The sequence below is a fragment of the Gadus morhua genome, chromosome 7 (genome assembly GCF_902167405.1).
Source record: "Gadus morhua chromosome 7, gadMor3.0, whole genome shotgun sequence".
NCBI classification, from domain to species: domain Eukaryota; kingdom Metazoa; phylum Chordata; class Actinopteri; order Gadiformes; family Gadidae; genus Gadus; species Gadus morhua.
Window position 1 is genome coordinate 20,033,469 of NC_044054.1, and position 12,591 is coordinate 20,046,059.

The window sequence follows — 12,591 nt, forward strand, 5'->3', positions numbered from 1 at the left end:
GAGTCTCTCTCCACTTTTCCACACTATCTCCACACTGGGACTATCGCGTCTCTACCTCTCGCTCTCTCTCTCTCTCTCTCTCTCTCTCTCTCTCTCTCTCTCTCTCTCTCTCTCTCTCTCTCTCTCTCTCTCTCCCACTCTTCTGCTTTCTCTCTCTCTCTCTCTCTCACTCTCTCTCTTGCTCTTGCACTCTTGCCTCCGTCTCTGTAGCTCTCTTTCTACCTTTCCCTCGCATTCTCTTTTCTTTCCCTATTGCTCATTATCTCTCTAAGTCTTCCTCTCTCTCTCTCTCTCTGAATCTTTATCTCCCTCAATTTCCTCGGACTCCCTCTAAGCCAACGGGTGTTTTGGACAAGGTGGGCGGGAGGAGGTGTGGGGGTTGAGGGGGGGGGGGGGGGGGGGCAGAGCATAACGGAGCGCAGGAGAACGGAGTGGGTTGCACATCGAAGAGAGGATTCTTTCGCTCTTGGATTTTGGCGCTCAAATCAGGTCAGTGGTCATCTCATTGTTGGGTCGGTTTTCGACAATCTTTGTGGTGGTCAAGTGCCAGGAACTATATATGCGTTGGTTTGTTGTCGTTTGGTAACATTGTTCTTTGTTCACTTTGTTTTGCCCTCCGTCCACATGTTGCCAAGACTTTTTCTGCCTCCCCTCGTTCTTTCTCACTCGCTTTTCCCGAAATTCAAGTCGGTATAAAGTTGTGAAATATTAGTGCCACTAAGCGCACATGTCTGCGGCTGACGTTTACAGAAAAAGCCTACTAAACGGTTTTGGTGGTGGTGTGTTGGGGGTAACGGGGTCAACGTCAAGTAAGAGAGAGTGGCTGAGTTGTGGGGTCGATGGTGGGGGGGGGGGGGGGGGCTGGCGGCGGTGTAGGGTGTGAAGGGAATGGTAGTTAGCACGGCCGTAAGAACGGAGGTGGGCCTCTAAACTTTCTTTAAGCATGACACGGATACTTTGTGAAACATGCGCCTGCCTCAGCACTCGGGGAGCAGCCCCCTTGCTTTAGGATACTTTTTACGAGCCAATTCGACGAGCCCGCTTACTCTGCTAATTGAAGCGGCGCAGTTACACAGTGTGATCTCAACCTATTTCTCCGACCGCCTCAGACACAAGCCAGAATCATCCAAAGCTACCGCACTCGAATTCCCTGTGAAGCCTGGTTGGTTAAAAAAGTGTTGCAAAAAACAGAAAAGAAAAAGGGGGTTACTGAGTTCATCTGTCCTCTGGGTTTATTTCTCTGGATTTGCCGCTGCAGTACCGCTGCTTCGTCACCAAGCCGCTTCGTCACTTTATATACCGTGGAGAACCGCCTTGAGAAGTGGTACACGAGAACTGCTTGTGTGCTTGAGGCTGTTCGTGCTGGGTTTAAAATTAGCCAGTCAATAGCCCACGCAACAACATGCATGAGGACATATTAGTTGGTCTATTTTTCCACGAAAAACGTTCTAAAAATACTCACATACTAGGTCTGCAGCAGAATCTAGTTCACTATTTTGGGCATGTAGGTCACAATTTAAGAAAATAGCTCAACCTCAAGCTGTCTTGATGAGGATCATTAAAATTGCTGTTGATTTGAAAGAAAAATGCTGCCTACTCTATTATGAAATATAAATCATAAAGAAAATGATTTTTGTTGGAAATGTATTCCTCGTGTACTCATTGCACTGTACGTTTTTGTTTACCTGACTTCTACACACCCTTTTACAGTACTATATTTTAAGTTGGCACTGCGATTGTTTCTTGACAATGAAATAGTTTATTTTATGTCCACCAATGTTCTTCATTTGGGATGTATTTACATTTTTCTTTGCAAGTTTGTGTCCCCATGATGGTAATTCGATTTGTCAATGAATAATTGGTATAACATAGATGACCTTAGGCTAAATTTATGTTATACTGATGAGATAGCCAAAGTTACAGTCTAGTGGTTGGTTGTTCATCGTAATGTATTATTTGGTATTATCTATTAATAGAATAAAATAAATAAATCTGTGCATGATTATTTTTCTTTCTTTGTTTTTAGACTAGTTTTTCTGCCCTTGACATCTATTTCAAATGTGTGCCATGCATTGTGAAAACGTGTCAAGCTATTGGCCTGACTGACCCCTACCACTGATTTCTCCCTATTCCTCGAGCCCCCCCAAGCCCGCGCCCCACAGATAGAAATTAGTCTGCTTGGTGTTTGCGAGCAGTGAAAGGAAAAGCTTGGCCGGTTCCAGTAATTTATTAGTGGCAGGCCTGCCACAGCCATGCAACTGACAGAGGTGCCTTTCAGAGAGAAAACAGAAACTCAGAAAGTCAGCAGGAACTTAAGCTTAGTTTCAGGAAATAGGAGGAGGCTGCACTCGTTGCCACTTAAGAGTACTGGGAACATGGACTGGTATATTTTTCTTGGACTTGAGTTGGTTATTTGTGTGTCTTTCGGTAAGAACCGGTATGCCCTTGCCTTGGAAATGACTGATTGTGTTACTGGTAAATGGATGAGACCTGCATCGAATCCTATCACGTGACGTTTAAGCTGGCCTCACTCTCTTTGGAAACATGGTTAATTACAATCAGTGCAGGAATTCAACATAATGTTGCACCATAGACCCAGTCATACAGGCAGTACATATAAGGAATGTGAATTATATATAAGCCTAGTAGTGACAGCATCTCCTCTTGATTTTAAACTTTGAGACTGGATTGAGATGTTGCTCTATAGGAACAAGTATAAGTATATAAAGTAAACTGTTAGTATTATAGTATTATAGCTTTGCACTATTTATATAACTTATGAAGGAATTAAACAATTTAAAGAATTTTGTTTAGAAAGAAATATGTTTGACACTAATGATAGCAATAAAATACTGAATTCTTTATAGCAAGATCTGTTAATTTGCTTTATAAAAGAGATTTAAAGAATAATACATTTATGGCAAAATGCAAGCAACATACCATTCAACATCACTAAATGTTATTACCATGCATTTACATTCAACATTCATTTGGGTTATACATTAAATCAATACTTGAAATATTTTTGGATTAAGAAGGTCCACAGTCAAGAGATGCACAACCATTCGCAAACAGTAAGACCCATTTCCTACAAACTGAGGAAATAGTAAAACATTACAACGCGACTGCCCCCTCCCTAGTCGATCCGATTCCTCTACAAAAGGAGAGGATTTGAAACCCACCTCCGAAACCATATTTCCTCCCTGAACCATGAATGTGTTTATTTGTACGAGAGGCTGCCCGTCCCCCTCCCAGGTCAGAGATCACGGTACTTTGTCTTCTCTCCCTCGCGCTGACGGTGTCATCGCTCCCCCGTCGTCCGGGCCGAGGCCACCAAAGCTTATTCGTTTTGTAGTGTCGATTTCTGCGTTTGGTCTAAGCCCGCAGATTCCCATTGTGTGTGCGTGCGTGTGTGTGTGTGTGTGTGTGTGTGTGTGTGTGTGTGTGTGTGTGTGTGTGTGTGTGTGTGTGTGTGTGCGTGTGCGCGCGCGCGCTGCGCGAGTGTGCTGCCGCGGATCCGTCTTCGCTGACCGAACCACGTGGGCCCGGGGCTCCCCACCATTTTAAACAGCCAGTCTGTCACCGCTCCCACAGCGGAGGGGGCGGGGATGCCTCCGAGCACATACGGAGAGGGGTACACTAGGAAATGGCTTCCATACATCAAGCGTTTCCTTTTCATGGAAAGGTGGGGTGGGAGGGGGAGGTGGGGGTGGGGTGTAAGCGGTGTAGCGGGACCGGGGCCGTGGTTTAAAGCGCTGTAGTGGTGGCTGAAGGCGGTGGTGATGTGGAGGGGGCAGATAATGGACACACAATGGGCTAAGGCAAACATTGGCCGGTGAGACAAAGGCTGGTCCACTTAGGTCACAGTGGGGCGAAACTCTTCCCATTATATGGGGGAAGTGATCTTCATTGAGGCTTGGGGCTTTTTTTTTTAAGAACCCCCCCAATAAAGGGCTTTTACTCGTCTGCACTCGGGGTCTGGATAAAGCCAGCAGAGCACGTTGGTTTATGGAAGAGAGTAAAGTAGAGCAGTCACAACATCCCGCCACCGCACCGGGCTGGCTTCAGGGTACCATGCATGCTATCCTGGCCGGGTTGTCATTGCTGCAACCCTCCCTCCTCGAGTGCTCAGAGATGGGAGGCTAGGATGGGGTCTTTCATCTGAAATGCCCTGTTTATTTTCTTTCTTTCTTTCCTTTTATGATACAATATACTATAAGGTACATATAATAGACCTATATATTTGATAAATGAACGATTTTTTCCAAATATAGTAAAGATCAGAAAGGTAGACGTCCTTAAAGATTTTTTTTTTGTAAATAGGTAACAATTGATGTCAATCGTGTGTCCTGCCATTGAAAATAGCCAGTTGTTCAATTAAGTCACATGGAAATTGTAGCAGCTTTTATCGCTCGGAAAAGACCTGTCTATAGGTTTTCCAGCTAGTAGTGCTAACCACCATGCTCTCACTTATTAGTCCAACAGCCGGATGAGTTGTGGTCTAATTTATGACTTGAAAACAAGCAGTCAATTACATGGTCATTACACGCTCTTAAAGATTGAGTCTTCCCTGCTTGCTGTTATTCACATTTATAACGTTGCTTCTCAATAAACGTGCCATTACCTCTGAAGCAAAATAAAGTCACTCAAGCCACATGATAAACAACACAATCATCTTATCAGCTAACCACATCTAGCCTTGGGTGGATGCTGAAGATCTTTCACAAACAACAATGTTACACAAGACCAAGTTTACAAGCAACCACAGCTCTGTGATAGATAGGATAGATATATGCACTTGGGCCTCTGCAAGCACTGCTTGAGTTTGTTATTGTTTTGTTGTTTGTTATTGTTTGTGTTGTGTGTGAGTGTGTCACTGTGTGTGTGTGTGTTTGTGTGTGAAACCGTACGCGTGTTTGTGTGACTGAAGGGCCATTATGGGACAGCTTTTTAATGGCGGTCTGGGAAAGTGGAAACCCAACGCCGGCTGACCGCTGCGCTTGTGTACATGAGCCCCACAGCTGGTGACGGCTGGGGGAAGGGAGATGGAGGTTAAGGGAGACAAGGGAGAGGGGATGGGGGGAGAGAGAGAGAGTATGGTGCGCTCAGTAATTAGTTGTCTGGTTTTCTATTGACCAGTCTGGTGTGGAGGCCTTGGGGACTGTTACATTTGCTATTGAGAGTGAAAGGATTATGCGTCTGAAAGAAATTAAACGGCAGCGATGAATAGATTGCGGTGGTGGCCAAACGGTAGGCTGCTGTTTTTTTCTTCTTCTTCTTTCCGAGTATTTTATTTATTTATTTATTTTGTTCCTCCATCTGCTTCGTGCGCTGACCTGCGTCTCGTGGGTGGCTGGGCTTGTGTTTTTCCTGTCAGAAGGCACTCGTCGTCGCGTCGTAGGTAAATTGAAAAATTGTGCCATCGGTCATGACAGCTTTATGGAGGGATAACACCCAATTTTGGACGAGACTGACACACTCGTCCGACGCACGGACTTGGACACACACACACACACACACACACACACGCACACACACAAAAACACAATGCCATTGTTCCGTATTCACTGTCAAATATGAAGCCCTCTTAGCGGACAACTTATCATCCACCCGAGAAAAAAATGAAAAAATCCTTTCCGTGTGTTAGCCGTCAAGAGTTTGATGTGGCAACTGTGTAATTAGATCCTTTAGAGGGGAAAGGAGGCGATGGTGGGGGGATGTAGCGGGAACAACTGATGATGCTTCTCTGGCCGCCGTGGGTGGGGTGGGGGGGGGGGCAGTGTGCTGTCCCTGGTCGGTCGGACAGTTTGGACGAAAAAGAACAGGTCACCCCAGGCTTGTCTGTGAAGGGCCATGAACACAAAATGGGGACCTGGATTCACAGCGTATGGTTTGGTGACTCAGACCTTTACCTCTTACCACGGTACCAGCGTGGAATAACAAAGATAGAAAGAAGCATGTTTATTTTTTTTGCGTGTGGCCAGGCTGTTACACAATCCCTATAATGGCATAAAGCGGAGAAGAAAAAAAGTCACAAAAGATGGTGGGGGGAGAAAGTGCCTATAGCAGGGGAGTCTATTTTCGCCCAAGCGTGTTAACATTAGCCTGCATGTGTGTGTGTGTGTGTGTGTGTGTGTGTGTCTGCGTGGAAAATGTGAACCTGCTGAACCCTTGTGCCTTGAGTGTATCTTGCGGACGAAAGAGGGATGAGGTCATGTGTTCTCTCCCACTGTTTGTGTAGCTGGCAGAGAGGCAAGGCCCTGCTGCTGGAAAGCCTCTCTGTATGACTCACGTCAGGAACCATGGCTACCCAGCGGGACGTTACCCAAACACGCCGAGATCAAATCAAGATGCAAACTCTCTGTCCCGGGGTCGTCCCTCAACCAGCCTACTTCCTCTCCAAATAAACAGCTAGTAAAACGTCTTTTAACGTTTTACTAGGTTCCATCCAGTGCCTGAATTAAGGGAACATTAGGTAATTATTTTAGGAAAAAGAGTGTGGTTGTCAGGTTATTTGAGATTTTGTTGTATTTGTTGTTGTGTTTTTCCATCAGAGGCATTAATATCTCGATCCACATGACAATGTCCCCCTTTGTACCCCTTCAAGATGTGAATCCCCTTCTCTGTCTCTGTCTCTCCCTATCTCTCTGTCTGTCTCTCTCTGTCCCTCTCTCTCTGTCTCTCTCTCTCTCTCTCTCTCTCTCTCTCTCTCTCTCTCTCTCTCTCTCTCTCTCTCTCTCTCTCTCTCTCTCTCTCTCTCTCTCTCGCTCTCTCTCTCTCCCTCTCTCCCTCTCCCTGGCAGAGATTCCTTAGCGATTATCGCAGTGTAAATAGAAGTGGTCTGGACACTGTACCCTGGTACTGGGATGATTCTATCCAGGCCACTCTAGTGGGAAACAGGTCGCTGGTGCAGCATGAACAACAGCCTGCTTGCTGCTCTCTCTGTTCGTCCCATACCGCCACCGAAAACAGTTTTTCCATTGTCCCGGGTTTCTGATAAAAATGAAAATATGCATATGACGTTCAAACCTAGGATGGCCTAAATATCAGCAGGGGTGTGTCTCTAGCATGTCGGCTGTGAAGTGTGGTGTTGTTGTAAATATATACGCTGGCTCTAAATAAACATGGGCATCCATGAGGGGAAAGTGATTTCCAAGGCAACCAAACATTGTAGAACGGTGGTCCGTCTTTATCCAGCGATGGGGATGTTTGCCGTACGCAAGGAACATTTGCTCTGGGATATATTATTGTTTTGGTGATGTGTTATTGTTTATCAGCTATCGTTCCAGTGTGTTACGTGTGTGGCTTTTCGAATGTAGGGCAGAGTGACAACGGTAAAAGGATGAAGTGCACAAGAACTTGCTCTCGTAAGGATGAGCTGATTTCAGAAAGCCAATAAAATGGAGGAAAATAATAACAGTGTAATTTAATAACAAGCCCAATGAAATTTGGTAATGATGGGAATGATGATGACACTATTTACCCCTCGATATATAAAATTGTACACTACAATGAACAGGAGAAATGTACCGGAGATATTTATGCTTTGCCTAAAGTGTTTGCAGATGGAGGGAAAATATAGGCCGAACAAATTGTTATGATAAAAAAGACATCCATTATGAAAGTCAGGGCAAGTACAAAAAAAACGAATATGAACAATGTTCTCTGTTCAAGAGTCTAAATCAAAACTCAACGTACAAAAGTATATACCATTTCCGTCCTTTCCTCCGATTACATTGTGATTTCAATTTTAGGCCCAAGGGAAAAAACCTGAGTCTTTCCTGGCTATTGCATGGAAACTCACTCACTGAAATTACATTAATGCCGTTTGCTTGCACAGGAGGTTTTTTTCTCCTTTATAATCCAATTTGCGTATTGTGCTGTAAGTTAGATGGTTTTCCTTTGTGCTGTTTGTGATCATTGCAGCGATACCAGCTGTGCCTGCCGCCTGCGTCACCAGTGAGACCGAGCTATCACTGCTTTAATACGTCCATTACACTTGAAAATTAAGGACAGCCGAGGCATGAGTACATCTGCTGTACAAATGACCACCTCGAAGGCAAATGCAGACATTATCAAAGACTGCCTGTGTATTTGTATTTTAGCATCTCCGTTTCCATATATTTCTGTGTGTGTGTGTGTGTGTGTGTGTGTGTGTGTGTGTGTGTGTGTGTGTGTGTGTGGGTGTGGGTGTCTGTGATTGGCTCCGATACCTTTCCAGGTACTTTCCCAGCTCTTATACCGCCCCAATCTAGGTTTCACTTGCAGTGTGTGTATGACGCCATCTTGCTGGAAGGAATATCTCCGTGCTCCATGTGGCTTGCGCTCAAGTACGTGCAGACGTAAGTAGGCGTGCACACGCCTCTCTTGCTGCATGGGACTGCCCAAGTCAAGAACATGGTCACAGACTGTGGCTCTCACAGACCCGGTCTCATGTACATCCGTAGACTGAACAACCCCCCCCCCCCCACAAACACACACACACACACACACACACACACACACACACACACACACACACACACACACACACACACACACACACACAGACACCAACCCCCCAACAAACCTGCATCCCCAGAGTCCCCAGACTGCCTCCCCCCACTGCCTGTCACCCCGCTGAGCCCCATGGGTAATAGATGGTGTCACTGCTCTGGGTTTGAGCCCACCTTTAGCAGCTAGACAGAACGGGGGCCAGAGCCCACCGAGCGGAACAATGACGCGTGACATTTGTCAAGGTGAATAAGCTGTAGATGTGTGTGTGTGTGTGTGTGTGTCCGTGTGTGTCTATGTGTGTGTCTCTGGTGTGCAGTGTGTGTTTGTGGTGGTGGGGGGGTTGTATGGGGGAAATGCTGGCACATGTACATACACGTGACAACGTGACAGTGTGGCAGGCCTGACAGGTAGCCAGAGGAGGAAGAGCAGGATTCAGGGTATGCAGATGTGGTCTCTTCTTCTTCCTTTCCTGATTTTCTGCATTTTTCTTGTTGTTCACCTCCAAGCTGTCTTTTTAAGTGGCTGGCTGTTTCTCATTGTTCTTCCCACTCATATTTTCCTGTGGTATTTGTAGCCTTTCTGTTGTTCTGTTGTTCTGTACGGACCTCCTTGAGTCCTGTACAGGGTTACCCATATGGAGGTGTGTGTGTGTGTGTGTGTGTGTGTGTGTGTGTGTGTGTGTGTGTGTGTGTGTGTGTGTGTGTGTGTGTGTGTGTGTGTGTGTGTGTGTGTGTGTGTGTGTGTGTGTGTGTGTGTGTGTGTGTATGTGATAAATTAGTATAAATGTGTGTATTCATTAGCATTTTGATTCATGAGCTTTCTTGCTGGCAACGGGGGCGACCTTTGTATCTGTGTGTATGTGTGTGTGTGTGTGTGTGTGTTTGTGCGTGTGTGTGAGCTTGTTTTTGCAAGACTTTGCACGTGTCTCCCACAATTACTTAAATGTCACGTCTAAATGCATAGTTTTTGTTCCTTCTTTTTGATCAAAATCAGTTTGGTTTTGGATTTCAACGTTGTTTTTTTTATACACCCTGATTGCAGATCTGTATCGCCTCAACCTTCGAAGTGTGTGTTTTCTCACCGAGCACTGACTCCGTGTGTCAGGCATGTTGCCCGTGGTTTCTCCTTTCTTTTCCTTCTTTAGCATATTCTACATTCATATGGAAATGCGGGGGCAGAGGAGGGACAGATTCTCACATCAACTTGATCTGGTCATGAATGGCCGCCTGTGTTTGCACTGACCCACAGTTGGCTTTAAAGACACTGGGCCACCTTTGGCCCCCAGACCGGACCAGCTGAAAGCCAAGCGCAGATTCAGCGGTGATACCGGCCGGGTGGAATAATAATCATCCCGGATCGTAGAGAATGCACAGATGCTCGTAGCCGCCCCCAGATAATTAGATAAAGTTGAGAACGATGAGGAGCTCGGTTCTCCGGGGTTCCCATGTGGATCTTGCGGTTCAGTGTGTGTAGACTGACAGCCATGCTTTAGTCCCAGGAAGATGCCAGCACTCTTCTCTCCTTTTCCCCTCCTTTCAGATCATTCTTCTCCTCTTTTTTTTTTTTTTCATTTCTGAAAGACAAGAATCTCTTTTCCTCTCGCCCGCCCAAAACCTTTGCGGTCACCAGATGATGAATGACCTTGCACTGAACGCGGGGCCGGATGGTTTTAAATGTTTCATATTTGTGGATCCTATATAAATCTCTAAAATAACAATAACTTCCACGATTATTTTTATGACGTACTTATTATTAATATGGAAATACATTACAGCTAGAAAATAAATTATTTCTCAGAATCTCTGTAATTAAATTAATATGACATGCCAAAACCAACAACGATATCAAAGCTGCCTGGGTTAGCTTTAATAAATGCGTAACCACAGCACAGTACAAATATTTGTGTTGATTTAAATGCTTTTGCAATGTCGTTTTTTATTCCCCCCATTGAGAAAACCGTGTGGGATTAAGGTAATTTCTCTTTCACTGGGATGTCAGGGAATTAATATGGTCTTTGAAAAGTCCCGTTTCTAATAACCTCGGACCGTGTTTCCTTTCCGAGCGCCCCGCTCCTCAGGCGGGGCCTCCCAGTCTGCCGGGCTGGGGCTGGATCAAGCTGCGGGGTTCCATCAAACAAGATTTGTCTCGGTGGATATGTCGGTTTTGTCCTCCAGGATTAGGGCCCACCACCCCATCCCAACCCATGGCTGTTACTTTGTCTTTTACAGCATTCAGTGCCGTCTTCCGCGATGTGTGTGTTTGTGTGTGTGCACACGTTTGATTAGCTGTTTAGATTTTCTAAACAGGGGGGGGGGGGGGGGGGGGGGGGGGGGGAGTACGTCACGCTTTTTTAGAAACATTTTCCATTTTCCATTCGACTGTATTTAGGTTTACAAAGCGTGATCATTTTGAAATGTTTGACTTTAATTCACTTTTTTGATTAAATACATATATGAGAAATAAAAGTAAAATTTAACAAATAAATTATATAATTTGGTGTAAACATTTCTATACATTTATAAATTAAACATTTGAATTAGTTATTTTCAACAGGACTCGGCTTATTGATCCAATTTTGTAGTTTATATTAAATGGGGATTTTGTACATTGATTGGGTTTACATTTGTTTAAAAAACCTGTCGCTTTAACAACTGCACTCTACAATTTGGAGGCCATTTTGTTCTCATATGCATCCCCTCAATTAAGGTTCAGTATACAAGTGGGGCCCTAAAAAGAGCAGCACGTTGCAGTAGGGTCCCAACGTGTGTGTGTGTGTGTGTGCATGTGTGTGTGTGTGTGTGTGTGTTTGTGTACGTGTGTGTGTGTGTGTGTGTGTGTGTGTGCGCGCGTGCACGTGTGTGTCTGTCTGTGTGTGTGTGTGTGTGTGCGCGTGAGAGCGTGCCCCCTGTTGTTTTGTCTCTCCATTAGCACTCATTCAAGAGACAATGAATTAGAGATGCGTACGATGGGCTTGTTAACACACAGGCATTAGCAAGTCTGTGTGCATGTGTGTGTTTGTGTGTGTGTGTGTGTGAGGGAGGGGACACTCCTCCAGTGTTATGACTGCAGTCTTTCACCCAACGATACACTCCACTCCATCACTACAAGTGTCCGGCCACTGAATAGGAAGGATTTGTTGCTCTACACCTAATTAAATGGCCCTCTAAGTAGTGGTTTGAGTAAAGGGCCCCCTTGTTCCAATCCCCTTTCTAAAGCACCTTCGAAGGCTAGTGTTTGACTTTGGTGACAGTCGTGGCATGTGCTTGAAAGCTTGCGTTCCTGTGGCAAATTCTAAGGATGCCTTTCACAGCCCGGGATCTTAACATCACTGAGGGTTGGTTTTCTGCAGGAGCCTCCTATGTGATATTTCATCTCACTCATTAGCATAGCTTACATGCTAAAGTTGTTTACACCGAGCCTGGCCCTGACTACCTTGAGTTTCCCTAAGAGGATTCTCCTCATGCCCACAATCATTAAAAAAAATGGCTGCTTTAATTGAGCACCACTCATTTTTTTCAACTAAATCAACAGTTTTTATGAGGTGCCCTCCATCTGAATAAATTGTAAGACGAGTTCTTTTTTGTTTGTTTTACCAAAGCTTTAATATCACTCTTAAATTAGCCAAATTATGATGTTGTAGAGATATATATATCTTCCTTCTAGTGATGTTTATTTTTTTCACAGTTCTGACTAGAGACTTTAGAAGAGGATGAGGGTCCCTATGCAGCAGCATATGGGACCAACCAGAAGCAGTGTGCCAGAGGCCTTGTGTCTGTGAGGAGGGACGAGTCGAGGCGAGGTCAACAATAACATTGTTTGAGCATACGTCAGACATCGCGGCGTCCGCCATATTGTCTGCACATGGTCCAGATGCACATTAAAACCGTCTGATTACTGGTCATTTGTATTATCATCATTCGTTTTGAGGACAAAGGTAAAAACGAAGCCGGGTGTCTGAGGAGTGCATGCAGTGTGAAACATCGAGTCACATGGGCACACTGGCCAATCGGCTTTCAGGAAAACAGGAAGAGAGCGAGTAGCGATATAGAAGGAAAAAAAAGGCAACCTATCATAACTGGGTGGTGCTGGCGCAGC

General features: G+C 45.1%; 1 long non-coding RNA gene across 1 annotated transcript in view; it reads left to right on the top strand.

Moving 5' to 3' along the window:
* Positions 1 to 365: 365 nt before the first annotated feature.
* LOC115547586 (uncharacterized) overlaps positions 366 to 12,591 on the top strand; it is a 44,840-nt gene continuing 32,614 nt past the window's right edge. Inside the window, exon 1 of the long non-coding RNA XR_003977392.1 lies at positions 366 to 489. This is a non-coding gene — a long non-coding RNA (uncharacterized LOC115547586). The remainder of the gene's footprint in view (positions 490 to 12,591) is intronic.